Below are 11,004 nucleotides of genomic sequence, written 5' to 3'. Positions count from 1 at the left end.
CGTTTCAACCGTAGGAGGTCCATTTCGTCCATTTTGCGGTACGCCACACCCCTCCCGATCAATAGGACCCCCGTTTCGATCGTAGGAGGTCCGTTTCGTCTGTTTTGCGGTACGCCACACCCCTCCCGATCAACAGGACCCCCATTTCGACCGTAGGAGGTCCTTTTCCTCCGTTTTGCGGTACGCCACACCCCTCCCGATCAACAGGACCACTGTTTCGACCGTAGGAGGTCCGTTTCCTCTGTTTTGCGGTACGCCAGGCCCCTCCAGTTCAACAGGATCCCATTTTGAACGTGGCCGGTCGAACACAAGGTCGTTTCCTCCATTGTGCGGTACGCCAGGCCTCGTTTCCATCGCATGTTCTGTCAAAGCCCTCCCGGTGAACACGACCACGCATTCCGTTCCGACCCAGCCGGTTGGCTCCCCATGAACACGACAACGACGCTGTTTCTCCGTTCCGACCCAGCCATGTACGTATGCACGATAGGCGTTCGAGACCCTGCCCGTATGTACGTACGTGGTCGTATTTTCTTTCTTGCACCCTCGCCGCTGTACGTACGTGTACATGCTACGTGCGCGCCTCTACTACGACACGTGCGTGCCTCTACTATGACACGTGCGCGCCTCTACATCGACCAGTATGTATGTACACGTTCACGACCAGAATGACAACGCTACGTACGCTTCGACCAGGTGGGTCCCGACTGTCAGGCACTTCCTTGCGTGTGAAGATGTAGCTGGTGGGTACCAGCAGTCAGGGGGGCGAATCGTTTTGTTTTTTTTTGCCCGGACGCACTTCCTTGCGTGCGAAGATGTAGCTGGTGGGTCCTAGTGGTCAGGGGGTGAATCATTTTTTTTGCCCAGACGCACTTCCTTGCTTGTGAAGGTGTAGCTGGTGGGTCCCAGCAGTCAGGGGGGAAACATTTTTCGCAAAATACGGTGGTCCATCCGGTGGGTCCCTACTGTCAGGTGGAGGAATCATTATTTTGCGCATAATAAGGAGGAACTTCCTTGTTGCGGCCGTGGACCCAGCTGTCAGCCTCTCCAGGTACAGTCCACATCCGATAGAAGCCATTCCTTGACCACGTTGACCACGCCGTGCCGAGAGCACTAGGGCGGTGGACGACGGTGAGGCCTAGGAAGACGACGACACGGAGCCGGGGAAGACGCGGCAGGGGATGCCCACGCGTAGAGGAGTATGAGGGTTCACTCGTTCGGCTGCGGTGTGAGGCTGCCGTCGCCGCAGAATAACAGGGGGTGTGGGTGCGTAGAGGGATGGCCTGGCCAGCGGTGGGAGTAGTAGGGGGCGGTGAGGCCGCCGCGGCATCACAACTGGCCACGGGCGGTAGGAGCAGGCGGCATGATCGGCGCTGCTTTGGGCGGCTGGAGCAAGAAGACCAGAGGTTGAAGAAGCACTACGGCCGTTGGATGGACATCGTACGGTCACTAGAGCTAGAATCATTCATATATTGACTAAAGTTGGCAAAGGCCTCCGTCCCAGTCAACTTAGTAGGCCCACAAGTCAGCCTCCCACCAAGGTTGGTCCCAGCTAGCAGGGGGTATTCATTTTTTTGTGCGTAATAAGGAGGCACTTTCGGTGTGTCCGAGGTGACAGCGGGGGGAATGTTTTTTTCATGAAATACGGTGGCCCATCCTGTGGGTCCCAGCAGTCAGGGGGAAATGTTTTTTTCACAAAATACTGGTGGCCCATCCGGTGGGTCCCTACTGTCAGGTGAAGGAATAATTAATTTCCGCGTAATAAGGAGGCACTTCCTTGCTGCGGTCGTGGACCCAGTTGTCAGCGTCTCCACGCACAGTACTCTTTCGATGGAAATCGGCCGTTGACCACATTGACCATGCCGCACCGAGAGCACCACGGCGGTGGACGACGGTGAGGCCTAGGAAGGGGACGACATGGAGGCAGGGAAGACTCGGCAGTTGTTTCCCACGCGGAGGGGAGTACGACTGTACGAGGGTTTACTGGTTCGTCTGCCGTCGCCGGAGAATAACAGCAGGTGTGGGTGAGTAGAGGGATGGCTAGGCCAGTGATGGGAGTACAATGGGGCGGTGAGGCCTACGCGGCAGCACAGCCGGCTGCGGGGAGGAGGGAGCAGGCAGTCCCGCCGGTGCTTGTTTGAGCTGCTGGAGCAGGAAGAGCAGAGATTGAAGAAGCACGACGGCCGTTGGATGGACATCCAACTGTCACTGCTTGTGCGTCAACCTTTTTTTAGGAAAGCCTGAAATCTGTGGAAAACAGCATACAGCCCATCTACCATTATTTCTAATAATTTACAGCCCATTTGCTAATTCTTAAGGTTTTTTGGAGCCCATATTCTTTTTGTTAGCATTACAGCCCATATTGTGGCCACGGTTAAAAAATTATACGAAATTTTGCATATTTCGGTGCGGTCCGAACTGTTTTTAATCCCGAAATTTCGACTCACATTCAAACTGATTTTAAAAATAAATGTATATCAATATAAAATCCAACAAATTCTCCACGCATAAAAATTAATGTAATTTAAAATCTTGAAATGAAAAAAACGATATTTGAAACTAATTGCCGGTTTGATGTGTTTTAAAAATGTACATCCCATTTCTCATTACTGATGGGCCATTTTCTCGGCCAGCCAAATGAAAGCTCTCCTCGTATTGAAAGATTCGCATCCCAACAGGCCTGACAAAGCGACTTACTTGGAAAATCACAAAAAAACTGGGTTGTGGCCATGGACCCAGCTGTCAACCTCTCCACGTACAGTACTCTTCCGATGGAAGTCGTTCCTTGACCACGTTGACCACGCCGCGCAGAGAGCACCACGGCAGTGGACGACGGTGAGGCCTAGGAAGGGGACGACGCAGAGCAGGGGAAGACGCGGCGGTGGAAGCCCGCGCAGAGAGGAGTACGAGGGTTCACTGGTTCGGCTCCGGGTTGAGGCTGCCGTCGCCGCAGGGCCTGGCCAGCGGTGGGAATAGTAGGGCGGTGAGGCCTCCGCGGCAGCACAGCCAGCCACGGGAGGCAGGAGCATGTAGCAGGACCGGCGCTGCTTTGGGCGGCTGGAGCAAGAAGACCAGAGGTTGAAGAAGCACTACGGCTGTTGGATGGACATCATACGGTCACTGGAGCTAGAATCGTTCATATTGACTAAGTTGACAAAGCCCTTCGTCCCCGTCAACTTAGTAGGCCCACAAGACAGCCTCCCACCAAGGTGGGTCCCAGCTAGCCGGGGGAGTATTCATTTTTTTGTGCGTAATAAGGAGGCACTTCCGGTGAGTCCGAGCTGACAGCGGGGGGAACATTTTTTCGCAAAATACGGTGGCCCGTCCGGTGGGTCCCAGCAGTCAGGGGGAAACGATTTTTTTCGCAAAATACTGGTGGCCCGTCCGGTGGGTCCCTGCTGTCAGGTGGAGGAACAATTATTTTCCGCGTAATAAGGAGGCACTTCCTTGCGGCTGTCGTGGACACAGCTGTCAGCCTCTCCATATACAGTACTCTTCCGAAGGAAGTCAGTCGTTGACCACATTGACCACACCGCGCCAAGAGCACCACGGTGGTGGACGACGGCAAGGCCTAGGAAGGGGACGACGTGGAGCCGGGCTACGGGAGGCAGGAGCAGGCGGTAGCACAGCCGGCCACGGGAGGCAGGAGCAGGCGGCACGACCGGCGCTGCTTTGGGCAGCTGGAGCAAGAAGAACAAAGGTTGAAGAAGCACTATTGCCGTTGGATGGACATCATACGGTCACTGGAGTATTGACTAAGTTGACAAAGCCCTCCGTCCCCGTCAACTTAGTAGGACCACAAGTCAGCCCAACAATATGGTGGGTCCCAGCTAGCAGGGGGTATTCATTTTTTTGGGCGTAATATGGAGGCACTTCCTTGCGTGCGAAGATATAGCTGGTGGGTCCGACCTGTCAGCGGGGGGAACATTTTTTCGCGAAATACAGAGGCCCTTCCTTTGGGTCCTAGCTGTCAGGTGGAGGAATCATAATTTTGCGCGTAATAAGGAGGCATTTCCTTGCGTGCAGCCGTGGACCCAGTTGTCAGGCTCTCCACGTATAGTCCACTTCTGATGGATGTCATTCATTGACCATGTTGACCAGGCCGCACCAAGAGCACCAGGGCGGTGGACGACGGCGAGGCCTAGGAAGGGAACGACGCGGAGGCAGGGAATACTCGGCAGTTGTTTCCCACGCAGAGGAGTACGAGGGTTTACTGGTTCGTCTGTCGTCGCCGGAGAATAACAGCATGTGTGGGTGAGTAGAGGGATGGCTAGGGCAGCGATGGGAGTAAGGTGGGGCCGTGAGGCCTGCGCGGCAGCATAGACGGCCGCGGGAGGAGGGAGCAGGCAGTCCCGTCGGCGCTTGTTTGAGCGGCTGGAGCATGAAGAGCAGAGATTGAACAAGCACGACAGCCGTTGGATGGACATCCAACAGTCACTGCTCTCGTGTGTTGACTAAGTTGACAGGGCGTTGCATGTGCGTCAACCTTTTTTTTATGAAAGCATACGCGTCGACCTGTAGTAGGCGCACAAGTCATCCTCAAATCTGTGGAAAATAGCATACAACCCATCTGCCATTATTTCTAATAATGTACAGCCCATTTGCTAATTCTTAAGATTTTTTGGAGCCCATCTTCTTTTGTTAGCATTATACCCCATGTTGTGGCCACGGTTAAAAAGTATATGAAATTTTGCATATTTTGGTGCGGTCAACTGTTTTTAATCCAGAAATATCGATTCATATTCAAACTATTTTGAAAAATAATTTATATAAATATAAAATCCAAATAATTGTCCACGCATAAAAATCAATGGAATTTAAGATCTTGTAATGAAAAAAATTCAAACTAATTCCTGGTTTGATGTGTTTTAAAAATGTACAAGCCATTTCTGGGCAAACCGAATGAAACTCTCCTCGTCTTGAAAGATTTGTAGCCCAGCAGGGCTGATAAAGCAAGTAGGCCTTGTTTGGGTATTTCTTTTTAAAAAATAGAACTGGGCTAGCCATTTTCAGCAAGAAAAAAACACAACTGGGCTCATGATGTGGTAAACATAAATAAAACCCTGGCTAGACGGGCCACAGCCCCCGCACAGCCCCGTTGTTACCCTGATCCGTCGCTAAAACTAGTATAAATAACAACTACTTGTTCCTCAAAAAAAACTTCACGACTTGCTGGGTCCCTGGTGTCAGCCGCTCGTAGTGTAATTCTCTCATTTATTGACTACGTTGACAATGGCGTGAGCCCCAAATGTCCGACCATTAGGAGGAACCATATTTTTGGGCTTGTACTATAGAGGCACTTGCTTGCGTACTGCCATGACGCTGGTGGGTCCCTACTGTCATCCTCTCCACGTACAGTCATCTCCTTGTTCCTCTCGGTTGTTGACGACGTTGACAATGCAAGAGGGCGGTGCACCATGCACAGCGAGCGAACCAAGGCCGCAAGGCGGAGGACGATGGCGAGGCCTCGGATGGAACGAACAGGAGCTTTTGAAGATGTGCCGGTCCAGTCGCAGGCGGAGGGGAGTACGAGGGTTGACTCGTTCGGGCGCGGGTGCATGTTGGGGCTGACGTCGCCGGAGAATAACATGACGTGTGGGGGAATAGAGGGAGGGACTGGCCAACGTTGGAGGGTACGTATGGTAGGGCGGCGGAGGCACAGCCAGCCATGGGAGGCGGGAGCAGGCGGAGCCGACGGGGTGGTTTGGTTTGGGCGGCTGGAGGAAGAAGAAGACAAGAGATAGAAGATACACGACAGATGTTGGATGTCAATCCAATGGCTGGTAGGCAGAATCGTTTGTTGACTGGCTAGTAAGTCGACACCACCTTGGATAGGCTATTTCCTCGCGGGTCCCAAATGTCAGAATCCAAATCTGTCACGGTCATGCAGCCTTTCCTATGAAAATTTACAGCCCATTTGATGTGCTAGTTCGAAATAAGTTTCTAGGTGCTGGTGGGGGCTAATCACTTGGCTTCTGTAATGCACAGTGAGCTCAAGCAGCCGGCGAGAGTGATGTTATTTCCCTTGGTTGGGATTTGTTACAATATTTCACTCTAAATTAAATGAATGGCAAGCCATTTGCCTTGTTTCAAAGAAAATATGACAGTCACAACCAAGTTGAAAAGGGCAGGAACATCTAACTCCAGCTTGCAAACTGTACAAAAGCACGAGGGTTAATTGTTCATCAGGTTTACAAAAAAAAACCAGGTTGAAAAGGGCAACAATATCTAACTCCAGCACTGTTTTCGGCAGTCACAGTCAAATGGATTGGTCAGGTCCATAGAATGAACATCCTGGGTCGTAAAATTTACTGGATTATGACCACAATATGTTGTAAATAGAAGCCCGGCATGTTCAGAAGCTCTTTTGCCCACCTGAAACTCCTTTTTTTGCTCTTCAACATACCCATCCGTCAAAACCATGCTGCTGATAAACTTAAGCCTGATGGACAATAGTAACCTCGCATTCAGCAGGAAGAATGTGACAAATCTTGTGTTTGCACGGTTGGCTACATATCGTTCTAGCGTTATTGTCTTCAATCAAATCTCATGAGAAGTGAGAAAATCCCGATGCTTATGAATCCACCGATTGGTTATAACTTTCTTACCCCGTCTTCTTGCCTAAATAGACATGAAGATTGAAAACAGTTAAGGTCTAAAAGAAGAGTGTCGAAAGAGCAATAGCTGAACGGTTAATTCTAGTACACTATATGCGGGCTTCCAATGTGCGTGAAATTATCACCTTTATATACAACTTCTCCAGACATGGAAAGCATTGCAGCAAGCCAATAATCTTGTTCAGATCAAAACTATTCATTTGGATATATAAGATCTTGACAGAATCCAGCACCATTGATAGGCCATCCATGGAGAAACTCTTCATTGAGCATAGAACATAATACTAGTACAAAATGTGTACTCCAAGATGATATATAAATTATGCGCAGAAATTTAAAATGCAACTTATGGTTACAAGTGTAGATGATAATATAAAGTACCTGAAGAACCGTGGAGCCAAACACCATATTGAAATGAGCACAGAGATCATGTATTACACCCAAGGTCTCTAGTTTAGGCACAGAGAGGAAGGTTATTTGCAACGGTGAATAACTAGAATCAAGGATCAACCTTTGAAGTGAAGGGGCATCTTGGATGATGAGCTGCCTTCCGTCAAAGAAATTCCAATTCTTACAAGGTTAGGCGACTTTATTTGGAGACAACCGATTCTAACAGTGACAACAAGCACCAAGTACTCCAGCGCAGGGCAACTGGAGTGGATGATGCTGTGCAATGAGGCCTCCGATATATGAACCCACACAAGTGAAAGTTTCTTGAGAAATGGGAGTCAAAGGTTTAGTACCAGATTGTCTGGTAGGTAGCACAGCGCAAAGGTGGCGGTGTGGAGAGAGGAGGAAAACCGCGAGATGGACATCGGTGCTGAGGGCACAAGTTCATGGCGTTCGGTATGTGGTATGTGATTTCCAGGGGAATAGTAGAACTCAAGCAGCTGTAGTTCTATGAATTCAGGGGATTTCAGCCAGGCGTTCACCGTGCAGGGCATGGTATGCTTGCTCAGGTAGCATGACGGGATGCAGAGGCTTTGAACGGAGCCCTGGTGGGAGGAGATGATGGCTCTGGGATTTCAAAACCATTGAAGAGAGATAGCTGACGACAGTCGAGATTAAGGGGCACGGCACGCCATAGAGGGCGCCACCGAATTGAGAGAACTTGGGTGCGGCAGCAATCCTTGGTGGGGAGAAGCGAGATGATCTCCCCAAGGACGGTGTCCAGGAGATCGCTGATGCGGTCCAGCCAAGATTCTACGGGTTCCTGGGATCCGGTGGGGGCGGCGTCGCCGCTTCTCCCCACGCTGTCGGGTGCGGGATCTACAACAGGCGTCGCCGCTGGCGGGAGCCTCATCTTCTTGGCGCTGGGGTCAGCCGACTCCATTTTCCTCGAGGGCGTCGCGTCGCGCTCACGGATTTGAGCATAGTAACGAACGACGAGCCTAGTTGTAGTGCGATCGAAGAAGTAGGGGAGCTGGGGGTTTTTTGTAGGAGTGAGGAAGAAGGGGAGCTGGGGTTTTCTGTAGGAGTGAGATGAGGAATTTGGGGGTACGATTGGAGCGAGCTGACGTGAGGTGGGTGGGAGCAAGGAGGAAGAAGAGCACCCAGGTTTTTGGGGGGGGGCGGTGTGCTGGGTGTGGGTAGCGCCTTTTGAATTGATTTTACTATTTACTAGTGTGGATTGGCTGTTTTGTCTTGGGCCCAGAGAAACAATTACTACTAGTACAGTGGAGACACTCTACAGCTACCCAGAAAAAGAATTACTACTAGTACAGTGGAGACACTCTACCGCTTTTGGCTCCTCCTAGGTCATTGAAACGTCTCCCTCTACTGAATGCCGTTATACTTTTGTTCACCGACATGCGAGCCATGCAGCGCGCGGGCCCAAATGCCATCCACCAAATTAGAAGGCAGTATGCAGGCGGAGAGTCACCCCGGTCATAGCACAGCAGTAACGAGCCATCGTATCACAAAACCCCACCTCCCCGCAGTCTAAGTTTGACGGACGAAGCAACCATCATTTCACTCTTCGCTGAATCCCCTTCTCCCTCTGTCTTCAAGAAAGGCAACACTCGCATCTGCCACTGTTCTTCTCTCCCAATGAAGGGAAGGTAAGCAGATCCGTGATGTTGGTATATTTTCGTTCAGAGAAAAAAAAAGAACTTTTGCAAAGAAGTAACTGATCCTCACTCTCTATTTTGTTTCATTGTCAATGCGATTGTGTTTTCCTTTCAGCGGTCTCCTAGTATTCGTCAATTTCATGATGGACCAAGGAGAACCAGGCAAAGAGCAGACGCGGGAGGCTGATCCCCATGAGGCAGAGAGCTCCAAGAAGATGGAGGCAACCACTGAGCCGACCCCAGATATGCTCACGGCCACTAATGAGATGGTCAATGCCTCGTTTGAGGTTACAGCCCCCGTGGCACTGCAGGAGCAGTTTTCCCCCTTCGAGGATGTGTCCCCCCCCCCTGCTGAGCTGCCCAAGGTGATTTCCTTCTTTGCCGATCTCGATTGTGGTTTTTCATCTAAGTATGTGGTGATTTTTTTAGAAAAGGAAGTATGTGGTGATTAATAATGCAAAAATTATTAGCTTCGATGCCATGCTATATATAGTGCTTTAAATAACTTGTGTTTCTTATACTGAAAAGTAATTCAGAATTTGTTTCTGTTTCAATTAGAGCCCTGATGCAGACAAGGATTGTGTGGTTGTGCATGTCACTCGCTATGAGGCGGACGACCTGCATATACGCACTGGGAAAATAGAGTTCTTAGGATGTTGGGTCCTAGAAGCCATTTGCGCTAATACCAATGAAGAGTTGTATTCCAGCCTCACTGTTGTCAGGCCTGTTGTCCAGGGTGTACTGAAGCACAAGAAGTTCAAATCTACTCCTTCGTTTGTGAGGCATACTGTTCTTGTCAAGCTTACGCAGGAAGATGACGTGGCATGCCTCCACAAACAAGTTTATTAGTGGCAAGGCCACAAGGTTGTCTTCATGAAGGTTCACAGGATTGAGCTGTTGTGGGACGTCCTCGATGATGTTCATGGCAAGGCCCGTCTTGTGTCCAGCCCAAATTTGATCGAGGCATGAAATAGTTGCCCCAGCTAGTGTTTAATAGTACTTTGGATTGTGTCTAATTATCCGAACCTTGCTTGTTATCGACCCCTCTGGGACTAGTACTCTGTTTGAATCCGTCTATGGGAACTGCTGCTACTTTTGTGTGCCCGTGAATCATGTGAGAACCATCGTAATTGTTGCCGAAACAGATGCATCCTCACTAGTTTTTTCATGAATATGGCATGGTAAGACATACGTTGTCATGGTTTATCATACGAGCAGTGTGTGTTTTGATGAAATAGAGCACTCGTTCGAGAACCGTGCACCGACATATACATAAGTACTTGTAAACAATGTTGGTGCTACCCCACTTGTAAGCAGTTGTGCAAAACACGGCACATTGGCTCAGCTCGCTTCAACACTAGGCTATCGACCAGCTAACAATCAACAATCTTCTGTCTGACATATAAGCCACTATGTATATTGTTACACTGGTTCATGCAGTTAACTGAGGCCACAATGTAATAAATTCCAAACGTTCACACGCTAGTCCGGCGCTCATGTGGAACACTCACATTAAACTCGTCTTCATAAAAATCTTGAAAAGCATAAGTTAAGAATTTTATACATCTCAATGATTCATAGAACATAACAAACATATACTAGTTCACAGTAAAAGACAAAGTTGTGAGAAGGTTTACAAATCAGGAAAAAACAAACAAGGCTTCTCTGAGCAAAGGGCCTCCCGGCAGGCTTAAATTTCCTGGAGTTCACTCTGGTTTTTTCTTGTTGCCACCATCCGGGGTTAGGTTCTCTCATTCCAGAATAACCAATTATAATTGTGGTCTCAGCTGGAATGCTGAACTGAACCATGCAGTGTACTGACTAGCTGAAATACTTGTGCATTCCACTAAAGTTAAGCACCGCTATTTGCAGAAATAAGCAGACCACAATACCTCTCATCCACGCACCTGTCCAAAAAACCGCCGTGCAGCCATGCCAGCTAGTCCTCGGTCCATGGATGAACTGGTAGAAAGTGCATTCTGGACTAGGATGCAGTTGTTTTCGCTCGTCCCTGCACTGCAATCAGGAAGTAAAACGTACGAATCAAGTTCTTTTAGATTGCATTAGTCATTCTACCTTAGTTACTACCAATGTAGGGATACCTTGAATACGGGAGGTTAGACGACGGCAACGAGGGATAGCCATCTCATTTTGCGCAGTTGTACTAAAACTGAGGTGTGTGCTTTTGATTGTGCGGATAGAAACGATACAGAGACAGACATCCCAAAATGATATGGAGACATACATCCCTGTTTGCGCAAATACGAAATACAGTTATTTAAACAGTGACAGATATTACTACTTTCCCCCGTTTCCTCTTA

Source organism: Triticum dicoccoides, chromosome 1B (genome assembly GCF_002162155.2).
Source record: "Triticum dicoccoides isolate Atlit2015 ecotype Zavitan chromosome 1B, WEW_v2.0, whole genome shotgun sequence".
Lineage (NCBI taxonomy): Eukaryota > Viridiplantae > Streptophyta > Magnoliopsida > Poales > Poaceae > Triticum > Triticum dicoccoides.
The sequence above is the reverse complement of the archived record's forward strand: the minus strand, read 5'-3'. Positions refer to the sequence as shown.